Raw genomic sequence first — 14708 nt, 5'->3', positions numbered from 1 at the left:
GCTAATGCACCACTGAAGAGGGAAGGCCAGAATACGCCCCTCAACCCGGAAGACCCGCCACCCGGAAGAAGCAACAAAGACAGCATGGCCGCTGGTCATACGAACATATGTCCATCCCCACTGCTCCCCTCTCAGCAAGCCTGTCATCCCTAGAGCAATGGGTATGGACATTACCCAAAGTGGATGAGTCAAGCACAAGAGGAGGCTGGGGACAGCTACATGGACAGAATTGACTAGAATGCTGATAAGCCATGCCTCAAGTCGTTAGAGACACCACAATGACGTAGCAGCATCACACATGAAGCATATGTGCCATCCGCACTTTTAGACACTCACAGCCCCAGCTACACCCCCAGCTACACGAAGAACACATGCGTACAGTTCTATGAGCTAGAGGACAGTGACATGCACATACTGTCTGCACGTTTATTACTTTGCCATTTAGTTTGCCGAAGCAATGCAGGAATGCAAGAAGCAAGAAGAGCACATGTGACTGCTTGCAGATGCTTACATGCAAATAACCCTACGGAATGGTAGGAGCACTCAAGGGACCTGAAAAGCCAAAACGCACTAACATATGGATACTATGGGAGGACATATGCAGTAGAAGCCAGACCATGGCTTAGGAAACCATAGTAGGCCATGATCATCTTAGAGAAACCCACAGCTACGAAGAATGCTGTGCAAGCAGAACTACCGCGTCAAGAGCGAAGCCACAGACAAGGTCTCAATGTTGCAAGAAACATTCTTCATCCTGAACCAAGGTTACCCCAGCTTCAGAAGAGGCCATTCCCCATCAAATACAGAATAATTCAGAGCTCCTCAGCTCACCAATGCGGTCTCCAAGCACGTGACCCAGGCAAGCTAATACGGGGCCAAGATCAGGTAGCTGGGAAGGGCAGCCGTCACATAGATGAAACAATGGTTGCAACAAAATTGTTATACTCCAGCTACAGTTGTGCGCTGGGAAAGGAACGTGCTCATGGCAATAATTGTTTACACACAGCTGTGACGCTGACACATAGTTGCACATGCAACATGAACAGGTGTCTTGCAGGCTGGGAACTGAGTTTTTTCCCCGGCCTGGGGGCCGCGGCTTGACCAATTGAAATCCATGGCCCTAGGAGTGGGTAACAAGGGCCACTGTCCAATCATTGGGTCCACATACTGCAACAATTAGTTAATATCTGTTTTCGGGAATAGTCCAAGCCTGGCACCAGAAGCAGCCTTGTCTAACAATCTAACCTCTATATGGGCTCCTATAGGGGCACTACCACTCAGCAACCTATCCAGAGTGGAGTTAGGTTTTGGAGAAAGGCCTTGAATGTTATGCAAGCTGTGATGCCACCTATCACCAAAACTGGCCTGTGTGCCAGAATGTGGTGATATGTGCGTGGACTTCCCTACTTGCATGTAATCCCTGTGGTTCGTTGGCTGTAATAAACCCCAGTTGTTCCTTGCTACTAGTGTGGGCATTGCATTCTTTCGGGAAAAGGAAGTAGTTAGGCCTTCCATGAGTTCGGCATCCACTGACTCCTAGCAAAGGCTCTGCCTGCCTGGGGGTCACCCGAACACCGTAATGAGGAATGCATAATCCCAGTAACAACCTAAAATTGAACAGAAAGCGTAAGAGCTAGAAAGCAGAAATAATATCTCATACATCACACAAAGACGAATGTTCATCTTGATCTTGAGTGCTGTTTCTGCTACTGAACTTCACCAACAATGTCCATCTAAGAGAAAGGATTAAGTGCCCCTCATTTGACTATAACATTTTAATCACAGAGGTTATCCTAGATCTGTCAGCCAAGTTAATGCTCAATAAAAGCCACTTCTTAAACCTGTTTCTGGAAATACCCAATCTGCGAGTTCTAAACACAGAATTTCTGGCTTTGATCATGACAATTTAAGGTCAGCAAAAGGGACTCTCATATATATTGCTAAAATGTTACTCACAGATTTTGAGACTATGGCTTAAGAACTGTATTCTTGCCCACTGCTCCGAAACGGCCTTACAAAGAGCTCAGAAACAGCAGAAAGTTATAGTAATACACATTTTACATTCCAGGACCCAACGAAACAGATGAGTCAGAGCACATACATATTGATAGAAAAACAGGTAAATTGGCATGCCAATCAACCTTCTTACAACCCTTAAAATGAATCACCCCTAAGGCAAAGTGTGTCTACATATGACTGATCCTTTAGCATCAAATGCAGTGAGATTTTGATTTTAATGTAGTAATATTACGAATTAGCGGGTATGGCTAAAAAAACAAAGTAAGATGTTAGGTTTGCATATGAGTGTTGATGAAGTATATGGTTCCTGGTCTACATAGCCCATGATTTCCTTGAGGACTCTGTAATCAGCGGATTTGCAGTTAATCTGTGTTTATATATGCATATGGTTCATTATGTTATGGTTCATTTGCTCTAAGAAAAACAAATTCAGTGCAAATACTTTTTAAAGTGACATTATAGTTACTTTGCAGTAATAACAACCTATCCATATTATGGTTACATAAACTGAAAACCCCCAGAAATGTGCCAGTTATGGTAAGCTAAGCAACCATTACTCACGCCACCACTATGTACTGCAAGGATTAACACCCATGACATCAAAGATGACATCACAAATGTCATTGATGACATCAGTGATGATATCACATGTGCATTTACTTTGCATGAAACGTCTATACAAGGGATTCTTATTATAATGTTGGCAAAAAACTGTCAGGGGTGATCGGGAGACACATAATGAACTATGTATTTCATTGAGCAATCTATTGCTATAAACAACATTCTATTGCAGTGTTCTTTCTAGTACAGGATCCTATTCATACAGGAACATAGGCATAGAGGTGCGATATTCATAATCTTGCAATGTTGGATAGAGAAATGATTAATGCTTCTGTAGCAGAGTTTTGCATACTGTGAAACATGTAATAAGTAACTAATAATGAATCACTTACTACATACTTGTTCTACTACACACAAAACATAAAGACACCACAATGCATACAAATATGGGGCATACACAGGGAAAGTAAAGTAAGCATAAAAAAGCAGTATCATCAGAAACTGTTCATAACCTAAATGATTATCTTCATGCACAGAAATGATTAGTGTGTTTCAGGCCTGCTTCTTCCCCTATGTATATTTATCATATGATGTGACTGAACCCTAAGGAAAGTACTGAAAGAACATATAAGAAGGGTGACGTCTACAAATATAGTAGCTTTCAAATTTTCAGTTCCTGACCGTCAGTGAAGAAAACCACCTGGTCTAGATATGTAAGTGAACAAAAAAGAAGGGGCAAAACATGTGATGTCATCAGGACATTTGTGATGTTATCTTTGATGTTATGGGTGTTAGTCCTTGCAGTGCACAGGGGTGGGGCGAGTTATGGTTGCTTAGCTTACCATAACTGGCGAATTTCAAGGGGGTTTTGGTTTTACTTATAACCATAATATGGATATGTTGTTATTACTGCAAAGTAACTACAATGTCCCTTTAAAAAAGGTTTTTGCACTGAACTTGATAGGTTTTTGTTAGGCCAACTTAACCATAATGTCCTTTAACAAGGTTTTTTCTCTGAATGTCATAGGTTTTCACCAGTATACCCTTAGTTTGTATAGATGTACCATACAAAATACTAAATCGATAGCACCATGCGGATGGGCACAGTGACCGTGGTCTGTGCGCCTGTTCGTGGACATCGGGTACCAACTAACTTGACCAGAAAGTCAGGGGTTTGCTACATAGGGGTACCATTCAGCAAAGACAATGAACATATGCAAAGAGCACCATATACGTGAATTGCAAGGAAAAATTCAGTAGATCTGCAAACTCTGTTCTTATGAAATGAACAGAGCAAAAGCATACGGTATGAACCATAATGGAATGCACCAACCAGAGAAATAACGTCTGATTCTAACAATATTGCAGCAGAACTGCTTTACATACAAACGCAGAAGGAACTGTTAGGGCCTCATTACGAGAATGGAAATAGCCATGGAGCTATTAGCTCCATAGCTGCCTCCGTTCCGGGCTTCATTACCGGGTTCCTGCAATGGGGACTTACCGGGTTACTCCGACATAGGAGGAGCCGGTAATTCCTCCTTGCAGGAACCCATCCCCAGTCCCATTTGAGCCCCCTTAGGGCTCAATGGGAATGGGGAGGGAGGTAATAATGGGCAGATTACATCTGGCCCGTTATTGCCTCCCTCTTCAGCTCGTAATCAGCGCTCCCGGAATGAAGGGGGCCGGTCCCGTACCGGCCCCCCTCATTACAGGAGCACCAGCCTTATAATGAGGCCCTTAGAGTACGGACTGCAAAGTACTGAGAGCAGAACATCACTACTACACAGTAAGTACACTCAAGTTTTTGCTATAATTGCACAGTTTGGTAAGTGTACAATAGTAGAAAAACATGATGTTTCTTTTTTACACAGCAATGGCAAGCACTCTAGCGTGGTTGGGAGAGAATTTCCCTCATGATGAAATGAGTGACGATAGTAACCCCATTGGAACGCTCCACAGTCTGAAAAGTAACACAGTTAATACATATTACTTCACATACAGTTAACTGATATTCTTTTCTTTAACGGGACATACAGCAAATGAAGGAAATGCACCACAAGACAGCCTGCAAGGTAAAATGGAGGAATTGCTAAAAAATGTTGCCTCCTTAAAAGATTTTGTGCAAGGACATATCATGGAGAAAATAAAATACCACTGCCCCACCTGTACCTTTACCCCTTCCTCATTTCCGAGTCAACTATCCTCACAAATTCCCTGTGAAGACAGACGTTACAATGAGACCTCAATCCTTTCCTCCCCTCATGGCCAACTTCTACAAAACCCCAATTCCCCTCTATATGTGTCAATTTCTGCTACTCCTTCCCTTTCCTAATTGTATGTTTGTATGTGTGAAAATAAAGGTATATATGTAAATTGTTGCTGTGTATGTGGGTTATTATTATGTTTTAAACATCCCAGTACGACTCCACGGCGCACGGTACTGTCCCACATGGCTGCAAGTAAAGAAAATTGAGGTGTTCTACGGACACCACACCTGGCTGGCCTATCCACAATGAAAATGGAGGTGTCCTTAGGGCGCCACTCCAGTCCGCATGTCTGCATCTTGTGAAACACCTTTAATTTGTTGTGGGAGTGCATGTGTGCCTGTTGCACACCTATGTGCATGTGTATCTCATCCTCGATGACCTGGTAACACTGCCCCTGTCCAGCATGTCAAAAAAAATGTGCGACATACTTTCATTAGTGTGAAGCGCCCACTCACGTCATGCGGAGAACTGTGCACATGTGCATCTCACTTGCTGTAGCCTACCAACTTCCAGCTTGTGTGATAATGTTTGCTGCACGTTTGTCACACTTTTAATTAGTCCGGGTATCATAACCCTGTACGTAGGACACCTATGCACATGCATGCAAAGTATTCAGTGTAATACGCATCCTGCGGATAGCTGTCCCATTTGAGAACATTCGCAACATCACCATGTGACCGCACCCACACTGAGCATGCGCCCTTACTTGGCGGAGACGATTCCGGTCCCTGGAGATCGAAAAAATACTGTTTTCAGCAATGCAAGGAGTACAACTGTGAAACCACACCCTTGCAGAGGTTTCACACTGTGCGCCTGTCGATTTGATGATTTCTGGGAACATTTTAGGCCCACTTTTGTTTGAGTTCCAAGTCCTCCTGAGCAGCCCTATAAAAGGCCACACCCCATAGCTGCTCCTCATTGTGGTTTTGACACTTCAGAACACAGCAGCGGTCCAGATTGCTCTGTGCTAGAATTGCTTTCTGATCAATGTTGCTGTGCTATATTACCTTTGGAGCTAATGGCAACCATGGCTGCTGCTACTGCTTCTACCTCACCAGCACCCACACCTTCTCCCTTACCACCACCACCTTCCCAAGGGCTTGGAGAAGGAAATAGGCATGGTAATGCAGATAGGGATCAAGAAGCGTGCGAGGATGAAGTACACAAATTCCCTATTGCCTGCAGCCAGCATGTGTCCTGGGTATGGAAAATATTTACCACCGTAGGAGACATGCCCAAAGCTTGTGCTAACCAGGTGAGATGCACTAAGTGCGACATAGTTCTCAGTCGTGGCAATCCAGGCTTGTACAGCTACGGCACAACCTCCATGCAGCGACATCTCAAATCGAACCACAAGGCAGCAGTTCGGAGGGTTGTCCCCTTCCAACAAGGCAGTAGGTTGAGTTCCTCTGCAGCATCCTCCACAACTGCTCCTGCCACCACTAGGGACACTCCTGTGTGGCAGCAGATCCCTAAACCAGCCTTGCAGGCCATACTTACTGCAGCAGACCCTTACCTTCCAAAGATCACTGTATTGTGCATGTATTGCAATGTGGTACTCTGCAAGGGGGAGCAACTTCAAAGTGCTTTCAAGGCTTCAGTCTGGGAGCATGAGAAAGAGTGCCCCCTACCTAAGTGATGCCCACCCAACATCTTCCTCTCTTCACTTGCCCTTTCTTATCCTTGTGGTTGGTGCCCTACTCTACCATCCCTTCCCTTCCTTTCCTTCTGTGTCATGTGTAAAAAAAGGCAAAATACAAAACAACAAACATCCCAAAAAATAATGGCTCTTTTCAGAGCCACCTTTCACAGTTCAAAAATAGATTTGGTAATGAAGTGATGAAGACAGCCGCGCAGCTTCCAAACTCCGCAGACAGCGCAGTAGTTCACGGACATCTACAGAAATGCGAATGGTGGCTCTGTCAAACACAGTGCAATTGTTTCTGGGACAGAGCGGTGGCTCTGAAAAGAGCCTTTTTGTGGTGTTTGTTTGTTTTTGGAAGGCTTAAAATGGTCAACACCTACTGGGGAAATGCTTGCTGTACTTGCAAAAAACACTGCAGTGCATTTTGACTATTTCTCAGAAACAGCTGATTGCCAGCATCAGTAAAATGGACTCCATCTTTGCCAAAAATGTAGGTGCTACGAAACGTAATGTTTTCATTGTGGAAAGAGAACATGCCAACATCTCTCAAAAAGGTGCAAACAGCCTTGTTAACATTGTGCCTCGCTTTCTCCATTTGCTGACCAAATGAAGAAGAACGCAGCCACATCTGTCTCTGGGTAATACGAGAAATAATTACTCGCGAGTTTGGAAACATGTCCATGACTTGGCCAAGTGCCTCTTTCATCACAAACTGCAGAGAAATGTCCAAAACTGTTTTCTCCACAATGAATAATAATAATATCTGGATGATCAAGCGTCACCAAAGCAACACAAAGAGGAACCACGTTTTGCAACTTCATCAACATGATGGAATCGAAGATGTGCAGCCACTCCACAGCGTTTTGCATGCACTTCCAACCGATGTTTCCAGGAGTCACCCAAAATCCATACACTGTGCCTCCTGCACGACACAGCCATAGCCATAGTCATCTGCACTCCTCTATGCAAACACATATTCTGGCACAGTCTCTCCTTATGGACCACACCCAGGAAACCTTACTGAGCATTTCCCAGGTCTCCACAGTCCCATCCATGTGTGCCATCTCAAAAGCCCTGGATATGGCACGTGTGATGTTGGAACTACTGCAGTGTCTGCAGACATATTGTCCTTTGGGAATGGGTCGGGGGACACATTTATACCAGGGTAGAGGAACTCTTCTTTCTGAAAAGAGCCTTTTTTTAAAAAAAAGTTGCTTGTAAACAAACACCTTTTCTATTGTATTTTATGGGGACTTTTCTTTTATTCTACTCCTTACATTATTACATGAGTTTCTCCAAAATAGCTCTTACATTGTGGAAGAAAATAACATTTTCAATGGTGGACAAAAAAGGTGCACTGAAGAACCTCACATTAGAAGCATTAATATTCTCATTGGCACAGAAGAATGAAACAGTGTCCGGGTGGCTTGCGAGTTGGTTGTTCCATCCAGCTCAAGAGAAGAAGTCGTCCTCGAAAGGCTTCTCTGTCGAGGGAGTTTCAGTCAATTTGAACATGCAGCAGGGCTTCACTGGGTGAACCAACAGTCCAAGAGTTACAGCAGTTGTCTTCCTTCAGCTCATCTTCGGTTCTTTCATTCCAGTGGTCGACTCTGCTTTCCAAGTCCCAGAGACCTGCTTTTAAACAGTTTTCTCCCATTCATTCCAACGTAGCTGTCACTCACCCAGTAGGGTGGCTGTCCTTGACGGACAGTCAGCCAGCCAATCATGCCAGAGTGCATTCAGGTCTCCTAAGAGACTGAGCACAGGGAGTTTTGGGCACCTTCCTCACATCCTTTCCACCCCAGACACTCAGGCGCCAGAGGAGGGCTTCAGCACTGAAGCCCGCCAAAGGCAAATGAACAAAGGGATCACACCTGGTTTGGCACACAGAGACAAACAGTAGAAGGACCTTTCCTAAAAGAAACAGCAAAAAAAGATGACCAGAGTCTGTTTTTACAAAGGGGTCAACGTCGCCATATTGAAAAACATGGCTGACCTGATTTTTAGCTACCGGTGTTTGTGGTCGGCAAAAATCATGGTAGTTTGTTCTAAAACCACTGCCACCAGCCATTTCAAGAGGAAAGGGTATCATTTGACTGTTACATGATTGTTTAGACATAGGGGATGCTAGGCAACCCCTCCAGGACTCTATAGAAAGATTGTTTGTGCTGGGTCTATGAATTCAAAAAGCTAGCAAAGTCAATTTAACTTTACCTGTATCCGGAGACAGTAGTCAGTCCCAGAGAAGGTATTTAAACCTGGGTAAGTCTGAAAGACATCCCCGTGGCACTGCACTGAAGGTGCTGTGTGACACACAAGAAAAAGATGATGCCTATGGGGTTTGTCTAAAAACTCCATATCCAAAGAACACAAAGGTAAAACACACTGAAAATGAAAAGTTCAAAGTCCCAAAATATAGCAAAAGATCTGGAGGGCTCTAAGGTAGAGGGAATTTAGCACTTGGGTGAGAATTCTCCCTAACATTCCTCCAACAATTAACAAACAACAAGCTTTCAGCTATTGTAACCGCCCCCACAGGTTTAGCTGCCTACAACATAGGTGGTGTCACTTTACACCGATTGCTACTCCTTCCAGTAGAACACCAAAACAAATCAGACTACTACAAACTTTCAAGAGAAGCTGCTATGGAGCTACGCAGAGTTTTGAAACAAATGAAAATGCTCCTAATAGATGATATGAGCATGGTCTCCAAACTAATATTAGCTTTGATTCACCTCAGATTGCAAGAGGTCCTCAAAACAGACTACGAAGAACTATTTGGAGGGAAACATGTGATTGTTTTCAGAGATCTCCTTCAATTAACACCAGTGAAAGGTGAACCTATCTTTAAAACCTTTGGACACAAACTTTGCCGTAAAACCCTTGGAAGCATAGGGAATGTAAATCTCTAGAAACATTTCCAATACAAAGAACTAACTGAAAACATGGGTTAGTCTGCACACCACACCTACCCCAACATTTAAAAAAACATCTGGATTGGTATACTGTTGAAGGAAGCGCAGTCTACCCTAAACACCAGACTCATCCATGAGCTGTACAACCATACAACATCTGCTACTGATGTCCAGAACAATTAGCACGCAACAATGTCAACTGTATGTCCTTAATGCCAACTCTAGCAAGCTGTGCACAATTCAATGAAACAATGCTGAGAAAGAAATGCAACCACTAGTGCAAATTCACTCCACAGACAGAATTGACGTCCACAATATGACAATACCTATGTGCCAATAAGCCGTAGCACAACTAAATACCTTAGAAAACTCTACCTGCAGCACTGCTGGTTTGGAGAAAATGTTAGCATTGTGTTTAAACTGTTGAGTAATGCTAAAGTGTAACCTTGACGTAGAGCAAGGTTTAGTTAATGGAGCACTCGGTACAGTGTTTCCTTCCAGACATACCGACGTGACAATAGCATTCAGTTTGTGAACATCCACTTTCATAAACTTTCAGAAGTGAAAAGGATAGGATGCTCAACAGCTCAATTCTTTTTTTTCAAAGACATGTATGTATGCAGAGAAATGTTCTCCCTGTCGCTAGCATACGGAGTGACTATTCATTAATCACAAGGTCTAACCTTAGATCAAGCATTAATTGATATTGGCAGCACAGTCTTTAAGGAAGGCTTGACTTATGTAGCATTGTCATGCCTACATAAACTTGAAGGACTATTTCTAGTCAATTTTGATACAAGTAAAGTTTGCACTGACATTCCGTTACTCGTAGAGTACAATAGGCTACGTGCATTCTACACACCCCATCTCAAAATGTACAGTGTTCCTCAAAAGCATAAAGTTTGTAATAGAAAACGAACGCAATCACAGCGTATAGATCATCTCCCAACAGTACCACCAAACAAAGTGAAATCAGTGCATACTCCATCAACTTCCAAAAACAGAATAAAAATGGACTGAAATGAAGAATGCATACCCAACTGCACATATAAAGAAAACTACCTCTTGAAACAAAGCTTGCACACTTCCGTCAAACAACTCAGACACAGAATTATGTGGTCCATTCAAATTTTTCAATACAACTCGTGTAAATTGCTATGCAAGTGTAGCAATCAATGTTCTATTGCAATTGCCAGCAATTGTTGGAAACATTTATTTAAACGACTCGGACCAGTTGTGTTTACAAATGCTAGTCCTTTACAGAAATGCAACAAACAATCCTGAAAACACTTACAGTGTCTCAGGAATAAGGCAGGAATTGGACTACTGTGCTGGAATGGTGAGATTCACTTTAAACACACAAGAAGATCCACAGGAATTTCTAATGTACTTACAACAAGTACTGGAAAGCAAAAACATACCCATAAATGAAATATTCCAGATTTCCTACATGTGGAAACATACATGCACTCTCTGCAACCATGTCGTTCAGGAACAAGTACCTAACGAGCCCTTTGTCTATGGATCTATACCTAATTGTGATGCCCTTCTATGTCAACAACTCGTACAAGATGCAAACCATAGCATATTGTGCAGTACTTGATATTCTGATAATCGTTCCATGTTACATATACAATCACATAGCCAATACGTAATATTAATGCTTTTAAGATATAATACAGATGGAACCAAAAACAACTGCAAGCTTACTACATTCACCCATGGACAAGTATCACCTGGCAAGAAAACCTTCAAAACAGTAGCCATAATCTACCACACAGGCAACACAACCACTGCAGGTCACTATACGGCATACATTTGAAAGCATTGTGCATGGTTTGAGTGCAATGATACTTCCATTACCCTAAAGCAGAGATTACCAGCAAATCTTGCCAATGCCTACTTAATATTTTTTAAACCAAAATGTACTCACTGATCTGCAAAAGTAAAATGACCTACTCCCCAACACCCACCAGTACATACAGAATGGAAAGGAAAAAAATCACCTTCTACTCTGTGTAACTGGAACAACTTAGCATACAGCAATTAGGCAACAAATAAATCGGTGTGCCTACTGTACAATGTTTTCCCCAATGATTACAGGCAGAAAACAATAAGTGTACAAAAATCACACTACTATTGTTTCCTACACGGTACTTAAAACAAAAGTACAAAGTAGGAGGGGTTAAAACTATTCTCAGTATCCTCTAAAACCACCAACTACTCAAATAAGGAAACAACTGTGTAGAAATGCCCATAACAATGCCTGAAATATGCAAATATCATTAAGTACACCCATAGTGTTGCACCAGTACTTCAGAATGTTGAAAGAAGTGAAAGTACCAAAGAGATTGCAGAAGATACTACACATACCCTATAAAGATGGAAAAGGGTAAACAGTTAGAATACACCAACTGGTATCTAACTGCAACCTTAAGACTTCAATATTGCTTGCAGCATTGAAACTGCCAAACTGAGCCTTCAACAACCACAGTCGTACAAACATTTCCTCAAAAAGTCCAAACTATCAACAGGTACAATACGCCAATAGGTATCAAACTGCCCCCACAATTTTGCAATATCACAGTGCAATGGCACAACACTTATAAAACATCAGCAACAGCCATACGCATACAAACGTACTGCTAAAGAAAGGAAACAAGTAAACAGTTAGAATATGCCAACTGGTATATAACTGCAACCATACTACCAGCATTTACAAAACAGAAATCATACACCTTCTCAATTCCTCCTATTGCAATTTTGCACCTTAAACATTGTTGTAACCAGTGCAAACGTTACTGAAAGCAAGTGTGCAGCATAAAAACAAATGAATTTAGAATTTTTATTTTTTTTATCCAGCATGGATTTTTTTCCACACAGACCCAAAGATTATGCAAATAAACACAGGAACTGTGCACATTGCACAGTACACTTGTTCAAAACATAGTACTAATGCAGTACTAATTATGAAGGTTTACAAAATATAGAAATATCTGCAATGCAATGACCTACAAAGTAACAAAGTAACCAAACACAAAATGCATCCATATGTCATACATAACTTTCCTATTCTCTGTAAAATGTGGCTCCTCGCATGCCACTGGCATCATTTAGCCCATTCGTTCATGTTTCTTCTTTCGTACACCATTGTACTTGAATGGGTAGAATTGACAATAGAGTGGACCACATGGTGCAGAACTCGACAAGCATATTTGAAAGTGTGCTGTACCCATTAAAATTGTAAACTTCTGCTTTCCTCTTTTAATATGTAATGCAAACACAATTTGAAAAGCATACTCCACTTACAATCTTTTGAAGACTTGTAAAGTAAGTTCTTTTTGTTTCGTTGACGAGGGTGCCAAATATGTCCATGGCCAAAGACGGTAAACTGCTTAACATGGCCCTGCCATCGACGTCTACTCACCCGTCTCATACACACTATCGCAACGTACACCGTTGAATCGTAAGGCACTGCAGATATAAATATTACATAGGGCCCGTAATTTTAGAATGGTATTTTTTATCATCCGTCTAATCATTGCACAATGTTAAAGGTATCATCATGTCTCGATGTACCTAATAATAACTTCTACGTAACCACACTGCTTACATTGCAAAGTGCACAATCGAATTATAACACTTTCGAGCCTGGTTGCTTTTTTTACCGGCATTGTGCCCGGAAATCGAAACCGAACATGCCTCTCTTGCCACAGTACACGCGCTTATTGTAAAATAGCCTTGACTGCTACGCATGAATTGCTACGCATGAATTGCTCTAAGGACAGACATTGTACGAAATTGCAAACACAAAAACTGAGATAATTTACACTGTAGTCACAGTGCACATTTTCTGCTAAGGTAGTCTGCAACTGTTCAACACAGACAACACAGTGGACCCAATGGATTTTGTAGAAATTATGTAAGTAGAAGTGTACATTACATTTTTATAGGGATTAGAAATTAGTAGGATACACTGCTCCAAACATTATTATTAACACAGGGCGCTGTAAACTTTGCTGTGAGCACTGGCCAGGGTTTTGTAACAGTAGTCTTCCACGCTTCTTTACAGTGCCATCTCTCCGCTATTCAGCCTAAATGAGGGCTATGATTGTTGGTAGTTTGGTTCAAATCGATCTCCAGCCCATTCAAACATATACAGAGAGCTCAACACTGCAATGGAACGCAGCGGGTGCTCTGAAACAGGACACTGTGTGTTTGATCGTGTGCATTAAAGATTGGCTGATTTGTCCTTATAATTAACATCCAAACACTTGAGAGTTATACGTTACCTTATTAAATGAAAATGAATAATGGCCACAGGAGCATATAACACTCGTCCGGCAGTCAAACTGCAACAGTTGATGTTGTACTGTTGAATGTCTTGTCAAAATAACTCCTGCATTGTCATGCAATCACAGCGGTCCTCCTGGAGTTTTTTACTTTTTGGGAGATTTATTTGGGCACACAACCGTGTAAGCAGAGTGGCACCTACAAAACAGACAGCAAGCCTTTGAGTAAACACCTGACGCAAGTCAATGACACTCATTAGCTTTGTGGACACAACAAACTCCACTCTTCATGTATGCATGAGCCACAAAATGCGCACCATCCAGTTTACGTATAGAAGCAAAAATGTTTTGTAGTACTGCTTAGGCGCTAGATTTGCATATACAACTATAAAAATTATAAGGAAGTCCCTGCAATATGACAAACTACCCGCCACAGTTTAAAATTGAAGGATTAGTAGGCACGAAACAGTATACCCATTGCCCTTGCTTTACCTTTTTTAATACTTTCATTAAATGTGCATTGATTCAGTTTGCAGTGCATGTTGCATATTCATATAAGGGCCCCACATAAAAGGTTTGTGGAAGCCACTATGCGTTATACTGCCCAAACCGTTCTACTCTCTCCTATAAGGGTTTGGTACTCCGACCATGTAAATAGCTTCCTGCATTCTATATGCCCATCTTGGAAGTCGTTCTATGTGCCCAATTTTGCTTTGAAGCCCTGTGGCCAACCTAGACCACACTGTGTACGCTTGTAGGCGCAACCTACAGTTTCTTCTACCAGAGCTCTGTATGCACACTCTAGTTCATGTTATTTATACAGAACCTGGCGAGTGCTATGTAAGTCCTTTGTGAACTGGGTAATGTGTGTTTGCCCAGGCTGAATGGAGAGCCGTCTTGTTAAGGTTCTGGAAGTACATATTATTTCATAGCAAAAGTTGCACACTGCATTGCGTTTATGGGCTCTCAAAGTTGGTACATAAACCATTATCATATTGCATGATTT

Source organism: Ambystoma mexicanum, chromosome 2p, assembly GCF_040938575.1.
Source record: "Ambystoma mexicanum isolate Mex_15411 chromosome 2p, UKY_AmexF1_1, whole genome shotgun sequence".
Classification (NCBI taxonomy): domain Eukaryota; kingdom Metazoa; phylum Chordata; class Amphibia; order Caudata; family Ambystomatidae; genus Ambystoma; species Ambystoma mexicanum.
The sequence above is the reverse complement of the archived record's forward strand: the minus strand, read 5'-3'. Positions refer to the sequence as shown.